Source organism: Pogona vitticeps, chromosome 6 (genome assembly GCF_051106095.1).
Source record: "Pogona vitticeps strain Pit_001003342236 chromosome 6, PviZW2.1, whole genome shotgun sequence".
Lineage (NCBI taxonomy): Eukaryota > Metazoa > Chordata > Lepidosauria > Squamata > Agamidae > Pogona > Pogona vitticeps.
The window spans coordinates 87,599,195-87,621,133 of record NC_135788.1 but is presented as its reverse complement, the minus strand read 5'-3'; the positions used below and the strand labels follow the sequence as shown (position 1 = coordinate 87,621,133).

At 41.8% G+C, this 21,939-nt stretch overlaps 2 long non-coding RNA genes across 2 annotated transcripts in view; both read right to left on the bottom strand.

The window, feature by feature from the left end:
* The window catches only part of LOC140708408 (uncharacterized), a 32,307-nt gene extending 19,258 nt beyond the window's left edge, over positions 1-13,049 (bottom strand). The window contains exons 1-2 of the long non-coding RNA XR_012088570.2: positions 8,697-13,049; positions 7,537-7,699 (exon numbers count right to left, since the gene is read on the bottom strand). This is a non-coding gene — a long non-coding RNA (uncharacterized LOC140708408). The remainder of the gene's footprint in view (positions 1-7,536; positions 7,700-8,696) is intronic.
* A 516-nt stretch (positions 13,050-13,565) lies between these two features.
* LOC144583617 (uncharacterized) lies at positions 13,566-21,317 on the bottom strand. The gene is made up of 2 exons (XR_013537519.1): positions 21,254-21,317; positions 13,566-17,818 (listed from the first exon to the last, which is right to left on the bottom strand). It is a non-coding gene; the product is annotated as an uncharacterized LOC144583617 (long non-coding RNA).
* Between the last annotated feature and the right edge of the window lie 622 nt (positions 21,318-21,939).

Genomic DNA, 21,939 nt, shown 5'->3' with positions numbered 1-21,939 from the left:
GACAGGAATGACAAGAAGTCTGGCAGGATGCCACACGAAATAACAGGAGCAGGGCAAGCTCTGTTATTAGGGAAAGTGAGAGAGCTGCTCCCAGGAAGCAGATGATTCAGAATGTCAGATGGTGACAAGGTGCTAGTACATGCTGTGGGGTCTGCCCTACACCTCGTAAACTGGCTTTCTGCTTCTGATGCCATGGGGGATGCTGTCTCATTGCCAATGCTGAAAGTGAGATTTCCCTCCCAATCCAGTCAGGGTTGATATAAGGAATGGACAGGGCACTTCTTTATCCAACATCTCAGGTAGCAAAATCTCTCGAACCAGCCACAGACAGAAATGCAACAGGTGGCCAACAGGATGCCCAACGTAAGAACAGAAAAAACGATGAGATGCTGCACATAGCAACGAATTGTAGAATGACAGATGGGGCAGCAGGATTGCTCCCAGGGTAGTGGAAACCACAGGACATCAAACACTGCGCCAGCAACAGTAAGGGGATGCAGCAAGATGCTGCACGTACTGACAGAAATTGTAACACATCTCACACAGCAATAGTAGCAAAGCAGGTGCTGCAGGACACCAGGTGAAGCAACAACAAGACACTACCACACACAAGAGGAATGATAGTAATTGACAGAGGATGCCACACACCTGCCATAAGAACGACAGCAACTATAGCTGGAAACGTACTGTATGTCCATCTTGCATTTTAAACCCACAGCAATAGAAAGAGACGATAGGTAGCAGCAGGAAGGCTGGTGGCTCCAGTCTGATGACAGGACAGCACATACAGCCAAAGGAGTGAACATGGCATCTGGAGGATGGTGCATGCAGCATCAGGATAATGCCGCCCAGAGTAGACTATTTGTCTACATGGGCGGGGTATAAATCTAATAAAATAATTAAATAAAGGATTGGCAGCACACTACACCCAGCACTTCACGCCTGTTTTCACTTTGGTACTCCTCCCATCACTGCATCTTCACATATCAGGCAATAAAACAAACAAACAAAAAACAATAAACCCAAGAAATGAAAACACTGTGGCACCTTAAAGACTATCTGCTGTAGTGGTTGTACAGTAGTGTCTTCTTGTTGTAATGTGAGCTCTCATTTATTTATTTATTTGTTTGTTTGTTTGTTTGTTTGTTTATCTCTCTATCTATCTCTCTATCTCTCTATCTCTCTATCTATCTATCTATTTATTTATTTATTTATTTTATTCCATTTATACCCCGCCTATCTGGTTATTGCGACCACTCTAGGCGGCTTACAATGCCTGCTACCTTGGAGGGTTTTTTGCTTTTGGACTGCCTAAATCAGACAAAGTGTGCTGTCACACCAGGAAAAAGGCCCATGTTTAGATCAGGTTAAGCTGTGGTGGCGCTGCGGGCTAAACCGCAGAAGCCTGTGCTGCAGGGTCAGAAGACCAGCAGTTGTAAGATCGGATCCACGCGACAGAGTGAGCTCCTGTTGCTTTGTCCCAGCTCCTCGCCAACCTAGCAGTTCAAAAGCATGTAAATACAAGTAGATAAATAGGCACCACCTCGGTGGGAAGGTAAAAAAGGTGTTCCCTAGTCGCGCTGGCCACATGGCAACGGAAACTGTCTTCAGACAAGCGCTGGCTCTATGGCTTGAAAAACGGGATGAGCACCGCCCCCTAGAGTTGAACACGACTGGACTAAAAATGTCAAGGGGAACATTTACCTTTATCTTTAAGCATGTTTTAAATCAATTTTTACAAATGTGATCATACTACGCACATAGAAACCTGGATTGTTTTGACAGGGAGTCATGTTATTTTGATTGGATGTGAGGTATTTTACTGTTCCGCCAGAGGGTCATTTATTTAAACTCAGATGTCGAAATGATTTATTTTGAATAATTTTGGCAAACTGTCAGTGTAAATTATGTCTATAGGGTTTGCCCTTCACTAGTATGCCTTTCCCTGATTCCTGTCCTTCTCCAACCCCTGTGTGTGCATGTGTGCATCTTCCTCCTTTGTAATGTTAGTCATATCTCTGGTCAGTTTCAGACCTGGTTGTCTGGTTCCTTCCTTTGCAAGCCTAGAAGGACCAATCTAGTCAAAATATCTCTGGTCAGTTTCAGTCCTATCCCTTCCCAAGCCCAGTCAATAATTTCCACCCCCTGTGTGTGTGTGTGTTTGTTTGCCTGTTTATCTGTCTCCATGCACATGGGAAACCTCTGTTTTAATTTTTGTTTCTGTCTCTCATTCTGTCTGTCATTCTGCTATACCAGATTGCAAGATATAATTTTTAAAAATTTAGTAAAAATAATATCACAGTGGCCGTGGCAGCAGTTGGTGGCTGTGAGAGGGAGCCAGTGCAAGGGTGGGTAGGAGCAGGACAAAGTCTCAAAAGCAACAGTTGTAAAAGCCCATGAAGCCCCCTCAATCAATATACAACACAGTTTAAAAATCCAATTCATTTCATTAGTGTTACTGTGCCCAGAGTTTGGATTGGGAACAAAAGATACTGGATTAACAAAGAGGCTTCTTCATGAAAACATTTAATACAACTCAGAACAGGTGGCATTATTGTGGGACAATGCTTGGAGAAGTGAACTTGCTTGTTTTTGTTGGAATAACAGCAATCTTGCATGCACTAATTCTGGGTCTCTGCAGAAGTGGTCTTTACAGCCTAATGTGATTGACCTTCGCCACTAACTTGATTGGTAAAGTTCTTTTCTTGGCTCTGGCATTTGAGGCAAGTCCATGCCCTCTCTTCTTGTTTATTTACTTGCTTCTACATTTTTCTTGATAGCTCTCTTCTTCCTCTGAACATCCTCCAACCAACAAGCATGCAGGGCCTTCCAGATGCTGGAGACTCCATTTTGTCCTTTTTTTCCCTTCCCACTTCTGACTATAAATACAGATGGTAACTATAAGCAAATATACCTTTTTCTACCTTAAATGTTTCTAGAGAAATTTTATCATACAAAGTACTAGTCTCTGTGCAAGTGAAACTGGGGAGTGGGGGGAGGGACTCATGAGGCTGAGCTGCTCTCTCCATATTTCTGTGTTGTTGTTGTTGTTGCTTGCCTCACATTCTGCTAACTAAAAGGAATAATCGAAATTCCTCCAATAGTTTTATAAATGACAGAAGGAAGAGGCTGGAAAAACTGTAGACAGATAAAAAAACGTAAGCAGGAAGACCTGAAAAGGAGCAAGAGGAGCAAGAAGAAATGGGAGGAAAGTTGTACATTTAATCCCATCATACATATTTATGAATGTGCTTTCCGGAATATCCACACCTATAATGAAAATATACACATAAAAGGGATCTTTGAACACTGGCCCAGTGCCCTATAGTCACATAGAGTGGTTTTTCTGTTTTGTTCCATTTTACTTTGTTTTATTTTATTATTTGGTATTGATTACACAAAAATCAAATTATGCACAGAAATTGAATTGGAAATTAGCAGGTTTTATTGTGTGGTAAAGAATCAGTTACCTAATAACTAACAGACACAATAAATAATATGTTAAGCATGAAGTACGTAAATCTTTATGATGGAGAGAAAGAGAGAGAGAGAAAGAAAGAGAGAGCGATGCATACAGTGTAACGCTTTGGATCAAGCTTTCATAACAGTGTAGAAATGAAGGAGGTGGACTCCCCATCGCTGGAGGTTTTAAACAGGTTAGCTGGCTATGTGTCAGTGATACATTAGCCGCAGTTTTCCTACCTCAGTGGGGTTAGGACACAATCACCAGTGGGAATCCTTCTCACTCTATAATTCTCTGACTCTAGGAACTCACACAACACACTCAGTGTGCTGAGAGGTGATGAGGTTTTTAAGGCCAGGCTGTGCTTGCAAGGCCTGAGCACAGCACACTGGCCTGGATCTCATTGCCAGGAAGGTGTAGGGGTTGGGATAAGCACAGAAAGGCTGAATCTTTTCCTTGAATCTCATTAGATCCTAAAGAAAAGCCAGGCAGTACACAGATTTTTCTTCCTGTGAGATGACATACAACCCCCCCCAGACCACTACAACCAGGACTTTAAATGACCTCTTATTCTGTGTTTTTAAGGTCTGCTCAGGAGTCATTACTGAGCAATCTAGTCAAAACCTTTTTAAATTCCCCACATCATAACCACCCATATTTTTTTACCATTTTCAAAAACTTCCATGTGGCAAAGTTTGTCTCTGCAGAAGCCATTCCTATTTTTCCTGAGCACAGCTTGTTCATCCAAATACTTGATTACCTTTGATAATATTTTCCACAGATTAGCCTGGAGCAAACGTTTATTTAACTGATCTATAATTTCTTGCCTCCTTCTCGCTTAAAAAAAGGAAGTGTCATTACATTACTTGTTTCTAACCTGTGCTTGGGGTGCCAGCTGTAGGGACATGTTGATCCCCTCTCTTCCCAAACAGGAGAGCAGGAATTTCACCACTGTACCCTGAATTTGAAATAAAACATTAAAGCAGCAAGCTCAGGTCCCTGGCTATGATGAATATCAGCAACTAGGAGGTGGCTTGCCTCACATGGTGGGTATAGGTGTGACAACCACTGTGTAATGAAAGTAGAATAGAGAGGAAATCACTATTTGAAGCCTCCACCCCACATGCTGGAACAGAACAGGGCTGAGGAGAGCCAATCTCTTTGTAATTCATATAAATCATGAGCCTCTTCTGTTTTATTTTCACATTTTTTTGAAAACAAAGAGAAAGAGAAATCAATGTTAATTATATCAATTTTCCTCATAAATGTATGTTTGCATGCAATTCTTACATTACAATTATGAATTTACACATTTCCCCCAACAAGTTCATTTTTGTAACTATTTTAAGCTGATAACTGAAACAGCGACGTCTACATTGGCTTGGGCATGTCGTGAGAATGGCTGAAGGTCGGATTCCAATATATCTCCTGTATGGAGAATTAGTGCAGGAAAAGCACCCCAGAGGGAGACCACAGCTGCGATACAAGGATATCTGCAAGCGGGATCTGAAGGCCTTGGGAATGGACCTCAACAGATGGGAAACCTTGACATCTGAGTGTTCAGTCTGGAGGCAGGCAGTGTATCATGGCCTCTCCCAATCTAAAGAGACACTTGTTCAGCAGGCCGAGGCAAAGAGGCAGTCCCCAAACCAGCAAAATTAGGGAGCTGGACAAGGGACAGATTGTATTTGCCTTCAGTGTAGAAGGGATTGTCACTCTTGAATTGGCCTTCTCAGCCACACTAGACGCTGTTCCAAGACCTCTATTCAGAGCATGTTACCATAGTCTCTGGAGACTGAAGAATGCCTACTTGCCAAGCTGATAATTGATTAATTATAAAATTTTGAGAAATACACAGTCCAAAAGATAATTAATTTCCACTCTGCATACTGGAAGTGCAAATTTGGTCAGAAAACTTTGCTGCAGACAAAGGTTTCCCACTTTTTAAAGAATAAAAGCTTAGCTTCTCTGCCAGTTTTGTTCAATAGATGCAGGAATTTTTGTGGTTTTGTGAGTGTATGTGTGTGTGAATGCACAGACTGTTACAAGGCAATGGCCTTTAAGGGCGTTTAAGGGCGCTCTCAAATTTTATTATTTCCATGAGCTTAGGAAAGTAATCTGCATTGATTGGCTGCATATTTTGGAATAAGAAATAATTTTTCCAACTTCTAGATTGGTTCTGATGCTATGCTCTGGAGATCCCTAGTACTGCATAAGTTACTTTTATGCCCTTGCTTGTTCTAATTTTCTCCACACAGTTACTATATAGCATTTTACAAACATCAAACCTTAGATAAAATATGAACAGAGTCACTGATGCTGAGCCTAGCAAACAGCTGCTTACTTGGTCTCCTGTAAGAGCTAACTTTTTACAAAAGATCTTTGAGGTCAGAAATAGCATGTAGGAGCCATGGGCCAAGCAATTTTTTAATGAGCTATGAATTCTTTGGGGCTTATTTTCAATCCTGCATAGTTATTTATCTCTGGATGAGCCCGCCAAACCTTTGCAACACCTGGACAGCTTAGCCTTGTGTGGAGCAAAACTGCTGTAACTTTAACATCCCCCCAGTGTGTGTTCGGAGAAAAGTACAATGAACAGAAAAAGAGAGGGGGGGAAGAGGAAGCTATGAAGTGCTGTCTGGGGAACATAGAATGGCTTTTGGTTCATGGTGTGGGTTGGAGAATAAGGGCAGGGCCCAAGAGACAGGCAGATGAAAGAGAAACCTTCTGGTGTTCCTTTGAAAGGGGTTCTTCTGAAGTCCTTTATCAAGAAAGAAAACAGAGCTGGCTTGATTAATGTGTACAGCAAGCCCGGTTGGGAATGACAACTGGCAAATCTGGTGAAAACTCTTTCAAAACAGTTTATTTATTTACCCTGCTCTTCATCAGAAAAGAAAAGTCTCTAGAGAAGCTAACCGTTCAACAACTTCCTCTCAGTTTTACAATCTAAAAAGACATGATATAAAATACAAAAGGGTTGGGGAGGAATGTGGATACAACTGAAGAACATCAGACAAGTCATGTTATCAAACCGACGGCTTCTTCTTCCACAGAAGCCAAACAAATGCCCACGGAAAGTCTACTAGAAAGCCTTTAATAATTTGTATGTATGTATGTATGTACGTCCATCCGTCTGTACGTCCGTCTGTCCGTCCGTACGTCCGTCCATTTGATTTCTATACCACCCATCTGGCAGCCAAGGCTACTCTGGGCGGTTTACATATGTATGTATGTATGTATGTATGTATGTATGTATGTATGTATGTATGTATGTATGTATGTATGTATGTATGTATGTATGTATGTATGTATGCATGCATGCATGCATGCATGCATGCATGCCAGCGAGTCAATTCTGACTTATGACAACCCTGTCCAGAGTTTTTAAGGTAGAGAATACATAGAAGTGGTTTGCCATTCCCTTCTTCCAGGGGCACTGTGACTTTGCAGCTTGCCCAAGGCCACACAGGCTGGCTTTTCTTGCAGGAGGCACAGTGGAGAATCAAACTCCCAACCAGATGCTTATTCCATTGAGCTACCCAACTTGCTTTAATAGGAGCCCGGAGAGTTAGGTCTCTGACTGCAGAGCCAGAGGTTGGGAGTTAAATTCCCCTCTGTGCACCCTAGAAGAGCCATCCTGTGTGGCTGACTCCCCCAGGATACCCCCAGAAGAAGGGAATAGTAAGCCACTGTTAAGCAGAATTTACTTGATGGCACATACTCATTAATTATGTGCCATCAGATCAATTCTGACTGACGGCAACCCTTTCCAGGGTTTTCCAAGTAGAGCATAGTCAAAAGTGGTTAACCACTACCTTCTTCTGAGAGCACCTGCTTGTCCAAGGCTACACAGGCTGGTTCTCCTGAGACACACAGTGGAGAATCAAACTCCAAATCTCTGGCTCTGCAGCCAGATACCTCACTCATTAAGCTGTTTAGCCAGCTTTTAAAAGGAATTTAGCAGGCATCATTAACAAGAATAAGACAGTTACTTGAGTCAGAGGAGTGCTGAGAGTGACAGTGGAGCTGCTGCTGCCTCCCACAAACTTCTGCATGACCAATCGTCATCCTACCTGCACCTTCTTTGCTCACTTTGCCTGGGGTGATCATTTCATCCTCCTTTAAGGAAAGGTGGAGCTGATCCTGTAGCCTTCCAACTGTTTTCCTCCTCCGACCCCATGCAACCTCCATACATGATGGAGGGGTGGGCAGCAGAGTGAGTGATTCTCTTCTCACCTTGGGTGATGAGAGAGCTTTCATTAGCATTGACCCACAAGCAGGATATGGGAGCAATAACCCTTTGCATTAGGTGTTCTCCTACAATGGTACTGAGGTGACAAACAAAAGTAAATATAGAAACAGATTCTGTAGTTTAACTATGCATTGTGTAACTCTGTATTAATTGTCTTAAATGCTCCTCAATTCATTTTCCTTGAATGACTCTAGTAGTATTCTTGCTCTTCACTTTTTTATGCCATGCATTATTTACACACCTTTACAATATTTCTTCTTTTCCTGCCCCCTTTTAAAAGCTGAACAGCCTCAAATAGGTCTTTCCTCATAGTGAATTTGCTTTACCCCCTCCATTGTGTTTTTGTTGTGGGTGTATTGTCCATAATCACCATAATCACCCATCTCCTGAAAAGGACAAAAGCTGATCTCACAGCCATAAATACTCAACTCCCTAACAAACTGCACGAGAGCACAGAATGCTGTCCTCTGAAGATGCCAGCCACAGAGACTGGCGAAACGTTAGGAAGAACAACCTTCAGAACATGGCCAAAGAACCCGAAAAACCCACAACCATTAGATCCCGGCCGTGAAAGCCTTCGCGAATACAATTTTGGAGTCATTTTGATCAATGCTGGTTTGTTCTAATAAAGCCTCCAGGAAAAGATTCCATAGCATCCAAACGATTCCTGCAAAACTAGTCCTGTAACCCAAAAACGTTAACAGATAGGAAACATTTAACATTGAATTACATCTGTTTTATTGTACATTATACCTGCTGCTGGGGCCTCATAAAGAACAAAAATAATAGGATATGCCTTCCTTTATTTTTAAAACTGTTGTGTACACAATGAGTTGTTTTGTTCCTATAATTCTTCCATAGAAATTATTTTAGAATTATACAACATTAATTGCTCAACAAGCTACTAATTTCTATCATGAATTTATTAACAATCTATCATGTGTACAGTAAAGGAAAAAAACTTGTGGAATTTCCCCTTACCTTACTTTATGATTCTGTGGAGTGAATGACCCTGTGGAGAGACTAAGAGAGATGGAAAGATGCTCAAAACTAGATATGGAGAATAGAGAGTGGAATGAAAAAAACAACCTCTAGATTTATTATTGATGGCACCAAACACTGTGTCTAATTATTGTTAGGCTGAACATCATTAGGGTAAGGCACAGAGCCAAGGTCCTAATCACTTGCATTCATTAAATAACCCCTGGCATTTTTGTTACCTTTGAAGATATCTTGGACCAATGCCAGGCAAATAATTATAATTGTTTCTCCTAAATCGCTCTTGGAGTTTCAGTGGACTGTCCAACCTTATAGCACACTTTTATGTACCATACTGGCATATAAACTTCTGCATAGAGACAGCCTAGAGGTGGCTGAAATTTAGAGGCATATGAGTGGGCATAATGGAAACCTAGTGGAATGAGAAGAATCAATGGGTGATAGCCAAATTTAAACAATTTTTTAAAAAAGAAATCAATTCAATTGCAAACAACTTACTTAGCAAAACTTCTAGTGTGGCATGTCCATACAATTCACCAAAGGAATCTAACAATAGAAAAATCAAGTATCTCTGGAATGGATGTCATGCACCTACCTACAGTGGCTGTGAAATGATTTTGTGTTATAGCATAGCTTCTCACCATTCAACTACTCATGTAATGGCCATCCTAGGAGTGTTGTAACAGCAAGGAATAGCAAGGAATCTGAACAATTGGAGAGGCGGGCAATGGACAGATAGTCTGATAAGCCCAAATGTATTCCTCTCCCTTGTATTTTCTAAATCTGCATGCTGATTGGTACTCTCAGTCTTCCTTCCTTCCTCGTTTTTCATTTGAAGTCACTTCTTATTTATGGTTGTCCTTGGTTAGAGGCAGATTCCTTAATGGCTATTGTTATTGTTATGTGCCGTCAAGTTGGAACCAACTTGCAGCAAAGCTAATAGAGGTTTCAAGGTAAGAGATACATTTAATGAGTTGTTTTACTAGTTCCACTCCTCCAGTGAGTTTCCAAGGCTAAGTAGAGATTTGAACCCAAGCCTCCTGAGTCTTAATCCACTACTCTATCCACCACAACACACTGGATATTCCATAATTACAACAGTTGCCAGTGTTCCTTCTAATTTTTCGGAGCTCTGGCCAGGAGCTCCACCCTCCACGTGAAGCAAATTGGCAGCAACACTAACTCAATTGTGTAGTCCAAATGCAGCGCTGTGTGCCCACGTGGCTTAGAGAGAACATTGGTTGCCATAATACACAGGTACTGTACCTAAATTTAAAACTTGCTCCTCGATGTGCCTGTTTGATCGCAGAATGGCAATGTGCAATGTTTAAACTTTCCACTGTATCATATCTAAAGCCTAAATTAATTCCGAAAGCTGCTGTTTGCTCTGTGGCAGAGTAATGGAGTTGGCAACGCAGACATAGAATAGTTACCTGCATGTTTTATCCCCCAAAGCAAAACATGAACAGTGTGAAACTATTTGGATCAGGAAAATGGCACAAACAGAAAAGGATTATACATCTTCACCAATCATACTGGCTCCTCAAAGTAAATTAGTGTGCTGTTTCTCTTTTGGAAAAAATTACAGCCACTTGCTACTTACAGCTGGGCAACAGAAAAATCCAAGTACAGTGTATACATTTGCCATGGATATTGTGGCAATTGTCCCCAGCTAATTCTAGCATGTATCCTTTTCCTTCCAGGTTGAAAATAAAGGTAAGTGGGGGCTTATTGAGCTGAATTTGGTTTGTGCAGTGTGTGGAAAGTTACTGTTTAAAAATAGTTCATTTATGTTACTTGTTAAAGTGGCCAGAATCCTATTGCTGTTTGTATCACTTGCTGCAGCTCGTTTACAAAATGCCTGGTTGTGCACCTGATTGCAGAACCAGGAACCACTGTGGTATCTTGTTGATTAACCACGGCAAGTTACACATAGGTTAAGCAAGCACCAATAGGATTCTGGCCAGTACAGTATTTGAAAAATGTGCCACTGTGGTTACTACAAAGCTGACAGGTCATTGCATTACTTGTTCTGCTACTTATTGCTTTGGATTTAGGATCAGTACCATCATGGCTGAAAACATGAAAAATCCTGTCAAAATGCTTCCAGAAGTATCATTTAAAAGTGACTTTTGAAAGTCACTAAAAGATGTCACCGGTAAAGCAATGCTGGTCCCGCTGACTGCAGTATTTTTGAAACACAACTTGGTGTTTAAAAAAAAAAACAGATGTAGTTAACTGTGTGTATTACTGTGTTGCTTCTATCTATTACTTACCAGCTCTAGATGGACATGTGAGCTTTTATTTTCAATGTGGCATGTGCATCATTTTATCATGGTTCTGGCTAGCAACTGGCACCTTAGAACTGGAAGTGCACTTTACTAAAGAGAAAGGAGAAATGGGCGTAGGGGGTCGTTCAGGGCACGTTTTCATATATTTACCGAGTATTATTTCTTCACCTTTATCTGATGGGTCTTGCAAGTCAGAGTAAAAGTTTAAACTTTAAAAGAATATAAACAGGCATTTTGGAAGAGTAACAGGTCTCTGTAAAACAATTTAGGTCGTTATTAGAATTATAAACTTTCCATTTCAACTAAGTAAATATATTTTGCTAAATAAATGATTGATCTATTTTGTGGCCAGTGCAATACAAATTTACTCTGGAGTCAATCTCACTAAATTCAGAGGGGTTTATTCCCATATGTGAGTATGCAGGATTACAACCTTAGAAGAATATGATGAAGAGTCTGCATTACATCATAACATGTTATAGTGAGGTTTGTTGACACAAAGTTTGTTGTGAGGTACAACATGTACCTCTGCTAACAAGCTATGATTTGCTAACCAGGCTTGAACTGTGGTCTGAACCCACTGTTTGGAGCTGATTTACTAACTCTGGCTTGTTTCAACTGCAGCTTTCTGTGGTATCCCAACTCACTCATTAATTCTCCTTGGTTTTCTTTTGCCCACCCTGAAACAAGGATTGATGGAAAGAAAAGAGATTAACAAGATAGAAATGAGGAGATGTTGTCATTCGTTCAGTCATCCACTACACAATTTGTATCTTAAGCAGTAAACCACAGTTAATACAAACCATAGTTTATTGTGATATACAAACATTCTGATGCCTATAATCAGGAATAATTAGAAACATTGTAAACAGAACACAGAAAGCCCTTTGTCGAAAGTTTTTTGGTGTGAGAGAGGAATCAAGCAGCGAATGGATGGGTCATGACAAAAATTGCTTCGTGTACTTTTCAAAGAACTTTTGATTTAGAACAGAGATGTATTTTATAATACAGTATCTCCAATCCTGTACATCAAGACTAGTACAAGGCATTTTGCTGCCTGAGGCAGAGCAGGTGAGTGTATCCCCCACCCAGTTCAATGCACAGGTACCAAAAGACAGCCATCTTATTTTTAGCACATGAATAGAAGATCTACAAGTACTTCTATTCAACCTTGCAAAAGAAAAAAGAAATAAAAGAAATAAAAACACCCTAGAATCATAACAAATTAAATAACTGACAATGTCTTGCTCTTTCAAAGTCTTCAAAATCTGCTGCCAAAGGTGCCTGCCTCACTCTGGTTTAATGGCAGGGCCAAACCTGTCCTCCATTCAGTTTCTGCTTTAACTATTTCTTAGCAAATCTTCTTGCTGAAAAGTGATACATACCATGATTTCTCTTCTTGGCTGCAATATTAATTCCTTGACTATGCTGGACTACTGAAGTTTCTGCTCTTCCACTGTTTTCCTCAGTTGCCTTCCCTTTTCCCTCCTTGTTGTCTGATGTGTAAAGCACCAGGAGACTTTTCTAGCCAAGCACACTTTTTCAATGCACTTTATTTGATAATGTTTACGGTGAAGAAGGAATTTATACAACCAAGCAGAGCATGGTGGGGTATGCTTCTTCGCATTTTATAGGACGGCCTCTACCCACAGGGCACTTATTAAAGTGGGAAAGTCAGAATTCTAACAAGGTGTATTAAGCTGGTGTTTAATGATGAAATGGTCTCCCCATTCTAGGCCATTACACTGATAGAATAATTGCACGTTGCATTTGCAGTAGCCCTTTATTAACCTAAAGATAGCAAAGCAATGTTGATAGAGTTCTGAGATAAAACCACAGCTCAAGTGAAGCTCATTAGTTGGTAAATAGCTGCCACCACACCAGTTCAAAATGCACTAAGGCAGAGGGCATCAACCCCCGGTCCGCAGCCTGGTGCCAATCTGTGGCCTCAGCCAGATCGGGCTGCGGAGACAGACCTCCCCCTCTCACACACTCCCCTCCCCACAGCTGCTTTGCACAAGTGTGTGCCAGCGCTGGAGAGAGCGCTCCCCCACCCCTTCATGCATGTGCCGGAGTGCCTGCGCGAAGGGATGGGGGGCGCTCATGCTGGCAGTGGCGGCTGCGCGCATGTTCCCCCACCACTTTGCACATGCACCCATGCGTGGAAGGGGTGCTTCACCTTCCTCAGAGGTTCAGCTGGTCCACGGTCCCAAAAACGGTTGGGGACGGCTGCAAAAGGGCTATGTAGTCAAAGTAACCATCAGCACTGGGAGATTTCCTCAACTCTTAGCTGCAGGCACCCGGACTTTGGTGCTATAGTTGAATTATTAAAACTGGATACATACAGTTTCCATTGAGTTTGTCTCAGTAGCACAGCTTGGAAAAGTTCCTTTTATGGAGTCTTAACTTTGGGAATATTCCAGCCACTAACTATGCTGGCTCAGATGTTTTATGAGAGTTGTAGTTTATAATAGTAACATTTTCAAGCTCCAGTTGTATATAATTGTTCCACTTATGTACAAACTAAGTAATAAATGGGCAGAACACTTTTAAATATGTCCATGGGAGTCATTTGTTTGGCTCTTGTTCAAAGGCAGCTTGTGACTGGGATAGTGGGTCCAGAATCGAGCTGCCACTAGGGGACATAACAAGCCGATTCTGATTAAATTACATTGGTTGCCAGTTGCTGCCTGGGCCCAATTCAAAGTGCTTGTTTTGACATATAAAGCCCTAAACGGCTTGGGCCCTGGATACCTGAAGGACCGCCTCTTTCCATATGAACATACCTGGCAGTTAAGATTTAGCCAAGGGGCCCTTTTGAAAGAGCCCTCCCTCAAGGAGGTAAAAGGGATGGCTTGTAGACAAATGGCCTTTTCGCCAGCTGCCCCCAGACTACTGAGGACATTTCGGTGCCAGGTCAAAACCTTCCTGTTCCAGAAGGCTTTTAATTGAAATAATAACAGCTGTGGGTCCTGATGGCAATTTTTAGAGTATATATTTTAACTGCATTGTAATTGTTTTGTCTTTTTATTGTATTTAAATGTTGTAAGCCACCCAGAGACCTTTGGGTAGTGTGGGTGGCATATAAGTTAAATAAATAAATAAATAAATAAATAAATAAATAAATAAATAAATAAATAAATAAATAAATAAATAAATAAATAAATAAATATTCCAGTATATGCTAAAGCTAATCTGATACTATCTGATATTACAGAAAACACTAAACCCATTGCCACTGTTGAAAAAATATTCATTTGCCAAGTCCAGACAATTTCTGTACATAGAACAGAGGGAGATGCCCTCTTGTCTTTTTCCTCAGGCAGTTAAATGTCTCCAGCCAACTTTACTGCCCATTTTGAGTTCAGATACCAATTTTTACCAATTTTACCATTTTGATTGCACAGTTATAAGTTTGATTGTATGGGAAAAGTCAAGATTTGTAAAACACTACTTCTATTCCTCCCCTTCACTGATTTCTGCCTTGTCGTGGCAAAGGGGCTTGAGTAATCCAGAGAAGCTATGGGCTATGCCATGCAGGGACACCCAAGACGGACAGGTCATAGTGGAGAGTTCTGACTAAACGCGATTCACCTAGAGCAGGAACTGGCAAGCCACTCCAGTATCTTTGCCAAGAATACCCCATGGACAGAAACAAAAGGCTAAAAGATATGATGCTGGAAGATGAGCCCCTCAGGTTGGAAGGCGTCCAACATGCTACCGAGGAAGAGTGGAGGACAAGGACAAGTAGCTCCAGAGCTAAAGAAGTGGTTGGGCCAAAGACGAAAGGACACTCAGCTGTGGACGCGGCTGGAAGTAAAAGGAAAGTCCAATGCTGCAAAGAAAAATACTGCATAGGAACCTGGAATGTAAGATCTATGAACCTTAGTAAGCTGGATGTTGTCAAACAGGAGATGGCAAGAATCAACATTGACATCCTGGGCGTCAGTGAACTAAAATGGATGAGAATGGGTGAATTCAATTCAGACGATTACCATATCTACTATTGTGGGCAAGAATCCTGTAGAAGAAATGGAGTAGCTCTCATAGTCAACAAAAGAGTGGGAAAAGCTGTACTGGGATACAATCTCAAAAATGATAGAATGATTTCAATACGAATCCAAGGCAGACCTTTCAACATCACAGTAATCAAGGTTTATGCACCAACCACTGATGCTGAAGAGGCTGCAATTGACCAATTCTATGAAGACTTGCAACACTTTCTAGAATTGACACCAAAAAAAGATGTTCTTCTCATTTTAGGGGATTGGAATGCTAAAGTATGGAGTCAAGAGATAAAAGGAACAACAGGTAAGTTTGGCCTTGGAGGTCAAAACAAAGCAGGGCAAAGGCTTTTTTTTGAACTCCAAGAGAACAAGCTGGTCATCACAAACACTCTTTTCCAACAACACAAGAGGCAACTCTACACCAGATGGGCGATGCCGAAAGATTGATTATATTCTCTGCAGTCAAAGATGGAGAAGCTCTATGCAGTCAGAAAAAAAAAAGATTTGGAGATGATTGTGGCTCTGATCATCAGCTTCGTATAGCAAAATTCAAGCTTAAAGTGAAGAAAATAGGAAAATCCACTCTGCTAGTCAGAACTAGATTTGGTGGACAGAGTACCTGAAGAGCTATGGATGGAGGCTCAAAATATTGTACAGGAGGCAGCAACAAAAACATCCCAAAGAAAAGGAAATGCAAGAAAGCAAAGTGGCTTTCCAATGAAGCCTTACAAATACTAGAGAAGAGAAGGGAAACAAAATGCAAGGGAGATAGGGAAAGGTACAGAAAATTGAATGCTGACTTCCAAAGAATAGCAAGGAGAGACAAGAGGGCCTTCTTAAATGAACAGTGCAAAGATAAAGGACAAAAATGGTAGCGACCTAACAGAAGCAGAAGACATCAAGTAGAGGTGGCAAGAATACAGAGAGGAATTATACCGGAAAGATCTGGATGTCCTGGACAACCCAGATAGTGTGGTTGCTCACCTTGAGGCAGACATCCTGAAGGGTAAAGTCAAGTGCACCTTAGAAAGCATGGCTAAGAACAAGACCAGTGGAGGTGATGGCGTACTAGTTGAACAATTTAAAATCTTAAAATATGACACTGTTAAGGTGTTACACTCAATATGCCAGCAAGTTTGGAAAACTCAGCAGTGGCCAAAGGATTGGAAAAGATCAGTCTACATCCCAATCCCAAAGAAGGGCAGTGCCAAAGAATGGTCCAACTACCGTACAATTGCACTCATTTCACACGCTAGCAAAGTTATGCTCAAAATCCTACAAGGTAGGCTTCAGCAATATGTGGACTGAGAACTCCCAGAAGTACAAGCTGGATTTCTAAGGGGCAGAGGAACTAGAGACCAAATTGCTAACATGAGCTGAATTATGAAGAAAGCCAGAGAGTTCCAGATAAACAACTACTTCTGTTTCATTGATTATGCAAAAGCCTTTGACTGTGTGGACCACAGCAAACTATGACAAGTCCTTAAAGAAATGGGAGTGCCTGACCACCTTATCTATCTCCTGAGAAATCTATACGTGGGACAGTCAGAACTGGATATGGAACAACTGACTGGTTCAAAATTGGGAAAGGAGTACGACAAGGCTATATATTGTCCCCCGACCTATTTAACTTATATGCAGAATACACCATGCAAAAGACTGGAGCGGAGGAATCCCAAACCAGAATTAAGATTGCTGGAAGAAATATCAACAACCTCCGATATGCAGGTGATACCACTCTGATGGCAGAAAGTGAGGAGGAATTAAAGAACCTCTTAATGAGGGTGAAAGGGGAGAGTGCAAAAAATGGTCTGAAGCTCACAATATTTCGTGAGGCTTATTGATAGGTGTGAACAAGATAGCACCATGATTCCTAACCTTAGTAAACCAGGTGTTCTTGGGCTGCAGCTCCCAGAAACCCAGGCCAGCACAGTTCATGGCAAAGGCTTTTGGGAATTGTAATCTAAGAACATCTGGGTAACCCAAGGTTGGAAACCACTGGGATAGCATCTTTAGGAAGACATAAGAGACATGAAAAACAGTTGCAGACTGGTATGAAGTAAAATTAATTATGAAAAGAACAACACACTCAGAGTTTATAAAGTTTACCTTTTTGAACTACAGCCTGCATTGCCACTGGTCCACAATACTGATTACAATTTCCGAAATCCTTCACCTAGCATGGCCACTTTAGACGCCTTTGCGACTTCATAACCAAACCATTAGGTATTTCAAACATCCACATTAAGTCTGTAGAGAAACTTTTCCCCAACACTGTGCCTTGATCGAGGGGTTCTGCAAGTGACAGACTGGCACATGTGGAAGGTAACATGTGGAGAAAGTTGCTTAGGATTATTGCACTAGATGCTCCAAACCGATATAAGGAACCAGGAAAGACTCCTACTTCAAAAGAAACTGTAATCTCAGTGTTGGCTGTGAAGGAGACAGGAAAAGGAGGGGAAGAAAGAAATGGAAAAGCAATAGTAATGAGGGACAAATGTGAGCCAATATGATTGTGCCCATTTAGGCTTCTTTCAAACAGGGATTAGGACTGAAAGAAATCTGAGTATGTGACTACTGCTGGATGACAGCAATATAAAGTGATAATTGACATGGAACTGATATGTGTAAACGGGCCATCCTATTTACAGCACCACTCTGAGACACTCTTTCAAACAACTTTCATCAGAAGGCTGTACAGCGGAGTTGGTTCTATTGCTGTAGCTGCAGGGGGCTCCCACTGGGTCATTTTTCTTGAAGATATTCCAGATCCCATTTCTGAATGGTCAGTTTTCATGGAAAAGGCCTTGGGAATAAGAGACAGAAAAAAATAGCATTTATTTCATCACTTCTACTATAATGATCCATAGTATTAAATGTTCAGAATAAAACTGGTACATGAAATCAGATATCTCCCATGTGGAGATAAAAGAAGCTTTAGAGAGGAGAATTTCTGTTAGGAAATGGGCTAGTGCCCCTCTCTTCTTTCATAGTAAAGCCCAAGCAACTTTTTGTAAAACAACAAAATAACATTCCTAGTAAGACACACATATATGCCCAGTCTCCACAGAACTACCTATGATCTCCACTTTTACCTTTAGGGCCAACTTAAATTAGGCCATTATCCATTATCAGTTCCTCTCTTCAAATCTTTCATCTTTTGTTAGGTTCCATTCATAAAACAGTGAACTACTCCTGTGTGAGACATGTTACACACTGTTTTCTAATCTCAACATCCCTATTGCTAGCTACCTAACTCTGAGAAAACAATAGTAGACATGTGCCATATACAAGCTCTTTGAAATCACTTATGTTTACTTGGTGACTGACTGCAGCACCCGCAATCTGGGCAAAACATCCAGCCCCCCTTTTTATATATTTTAATGAGTTCCGATGTCTGAAGAGGCTTGATAATGGTCCCATCTAACGGAGCATGGAAGATTGACAGCAATGGCGCCTTTGAGTGTGCCATTTGGTTTCTTTAGACTCCAAATCCCAGAATTCTCCAAGAACTCCCAAGGCAGAATTTGGGAATTTCCAGCCCACAAAACACATGCCTGCAGACACCTTCACTTCAGTCACCTGGACAAGCCTGAGGTCTCCTTCAAGGCATTCTTCTAAGCCTTCATTTCCTGATGCGCCCTCACATTAATCCTCTTGTCTATGGTGTCCGATTCTTTCAATTGTGATATGTGGCATTCAGCTGCCTAGACATGTCAGGTCCAGTTGTTCTCAACTCTGCCCTTAATAATAATAATCATGTGCTTTCAAGTCAAATCTAACTTATAATGACCCTTTCCAGATGGAGAATACTCAGAAGTGGAATATCATTCCATTCTTCCGGGTATGCCCTGGGACTGTGCAGCTTGACCAAAGTCACACAGGCTGGCCCTACTCACAGGAGGTCCAGCGGGGAATTGAACTCCCAACCTCTGGCTCCCCAGCCAGATACCAGATACCACTGAGATATCCAGTCAGCTAACTCTGCCTTTAGGCTTTGATAAAGTTGCCTTCCGCTCCACAAATAAACCAGGTACATTGGGTGTGTATGTAGAACAGCTGCAGGCAGCTGAATGCAGGAGGCAATCTCTTCTACAAGTTAATGGGTTGGGTTAAAAAAAAAAGAGGCTTTGTACTAAGAGTGAACTGTTGGGAAGATACATCAGGTCCAGCTATGCGTTCCCTAATGCCAGCAGTAAGTAATCCAGTGGCAATGAAAGGCAATCTGCCATTCTCAAGACATTTTTGTCAGTGCCCTCAACTCTTTCAGGGGTGGGTACAGTCCACCAAAACTAACCTGGCTCAGATTAAGCTCCAGCAGAAGCTGCCAGTAACATGGAGAGCAAAAGCTCAACTTTTCTGCACTGCATCTATAAGCTACATTATCTTAAAGATCTCTCACTATTTTTAACAGAACAGCGGCCAAAGAGGAGGAAAGTTGGGGTCAAAACTCCAGCATTGTGGCAACTATTTTCTCCTGCACCACTCTCTCAAGGAAAACCATCATCTGCTGTTAGCCTCATAAGATGGTAGAGCATGCTGGTGCTATGCAGTTTTCATCTGAGAAATGGCATGCAGGGAAAGGGTAAAATCCAGGGCTTCAGTCCTGTCTTAATAACACAGGTGTGTGTCCATACATGGATGATGCTCATTTTGTGCTATTGTTATGTGCTGTCAACACATCCAGTTTATGGCAACCTTAACTGGATTTTCTGAAATGTTTTAGTAGTAGCTTTGCCACCATCATTCCCCAATGAGTCTCCATGGCCAGATGGATTTCAACCCAGCTTTTCTGAATCTTGGCCTACTACTCTATTCCAGTGGTCCCCAGATGTTTTTGGATTATAAATCCCAGAAGTCCTGGCCAGCACAGCTAGCGGTGAAGGTTTCTAGGGTTTTTAGTCCAAGAACATCTGGGGACCCAAGGTTGGGAACCAGTTTTCTATTCACCATGCCAAATTGGTTCTCTTCTCAGTTTTTTACTTTTAGAAAATATGGGAGATCCTAATTCCAGACCGCCTCTACTACACTAGCCCCGTGATTTTGGGGCTGAAGAATTTTGCGTTCTGCACCAACATTTTATAAGTAAAGTATACGGCACCAACAGCTCTAGATGTGGAGTAGCCCGGCCATTAAGAGATCTTTTTCTGTACTCAACAAGGGTTAAGATCAGGGAAGGAGTTGTGTTTGTGTAGCAGCTGAGCTCCACATGGAAAGTTAAGAGAAATGTCAGGACAGCAATGTGTGAGATTTAGTCCCCGCTGAGGCGTCTGGGAAGGGCATGCTTCAGCAGCAGGCGAGGCTGGGAAGGTCCCAGAAACCTGCTGTTTGGACTTTGACTTAGTCACGATTGGAGCACTTCTCAGCTAATGCTGCACGCTGCTTGTGAGTAGCCTGGGCTGTGTAAAATCCGAGCGTGTTGTACTTGGAGCTGAAAATACATTTGTGAGCATATCGGGAATGACAGATGTCTCTTTTTCAGCCTATGAAATTTATCTGGCATTTTGCTCTTCACGACAGGCCCAGAAGAGGATGCTGTAACTGCCCAGTGCTGTGGGAAAGCCACTTTGGACCGGCTTTGATTTTTACTCCAGGATCTGTTATTCTTTCTCAGTGCGCAAGATATTAATTTTGATATGCGGATTCATAACCATAATGCCTCTGAGCACGTGCAAGGTGCCTTCTTTTCCAACCAAATCATTGCAATTGCCTCATTCAGCATACATATTAAGACACTAAAGCCTCTAGCTCTGTTATCTCTCTCATTTTGCATTGGCCAGGCTGCAGATCAAGATGACTATATATATATAAATAAAATGTGTGCCCCAGAGATACCCTTAAAGCTGTGATACCCTTATTTACATACATGGTTGAGCAAGTACATACGTCCATATATGTACGCACACACTTGCTATGGAAGACTCCGGCTCCTTTTGAGCAGTGAGGCTGGGATTAATAAAAGGAAAAGTTCCCTCCTCCTTAATAGACTGCAGCTGCATAAACATTCCCAGAATGCACAGCCGGCCCTCTCTCCGGCAGCCGCCTCCCTCCGCAGGTCTCAAACCAAGGCAAATTCCTCCCTCCCCCAAATTCACTGACAGTTGCTCCGGAACTTTCCTCCACCAAGTCTGAAAGCCTGGAGAGCTTCGCTTTCCATTAGGGCATTGTTTTGCTTAAGGTGAGAGCCCAAGGGAGAAAAAAAGGGCATTTTGGGAAAGCAGAACCTGGGCCTCGCACTCACCAAACCACTGTCTGCAAGCTGATTGGGCCTCCGGCTGTTTTCTGAAGTCTTTCGGGAGGGTTTGGAAGAAAGCAAAGCTACTCTGGCTGTTTCCTAGAAACGTTATAAACAGGAGGCGGGAAAAGTTTGTATTGCCAAATCCCATATAACCGAATGGGACAAGCAGTAAAATCACTCATGCCGTTCTGGTTTTGATGTATTCCAGCATGGATGGGGTGGGTGGAAGCTGCGATTGCATGTGTGTGAATTGGGTATTGAGTGCTGTACAGAGCATTGGAAAGAGCTTTTATCTTTCTAGAAGGGCTGAACCTTCTATGGACAAGATTGTAGGGCAGAGTCTGGAAAAGTTATTTTTTTCGGCTTACAGTGTAAAGTCCTCCAGGTGGCATGGTCATGATGGGGGTCCATAGTCCAAACAGGACTACACAGGAGTTATAGCCCCCAAATAGAAATTTCTGAAGTTTTGCTGAGGGTGGTCAGTTATGAATCTCTAAGAAAAGGAAATATATTGTCTCAAAAAGAGAGAGAGAGAGATTTTACATTAAATGTGAATATGTTTATGTATATGTTTAGATGCTGATTTAGAAACAATGGTTCTAATTTAAATAGAAATACAATGCAAATCATTGTAGGAGGTCAAAGTGTGACCAGCTGACTGTGAGTCTCCAGATCTGCTGGGCACATGC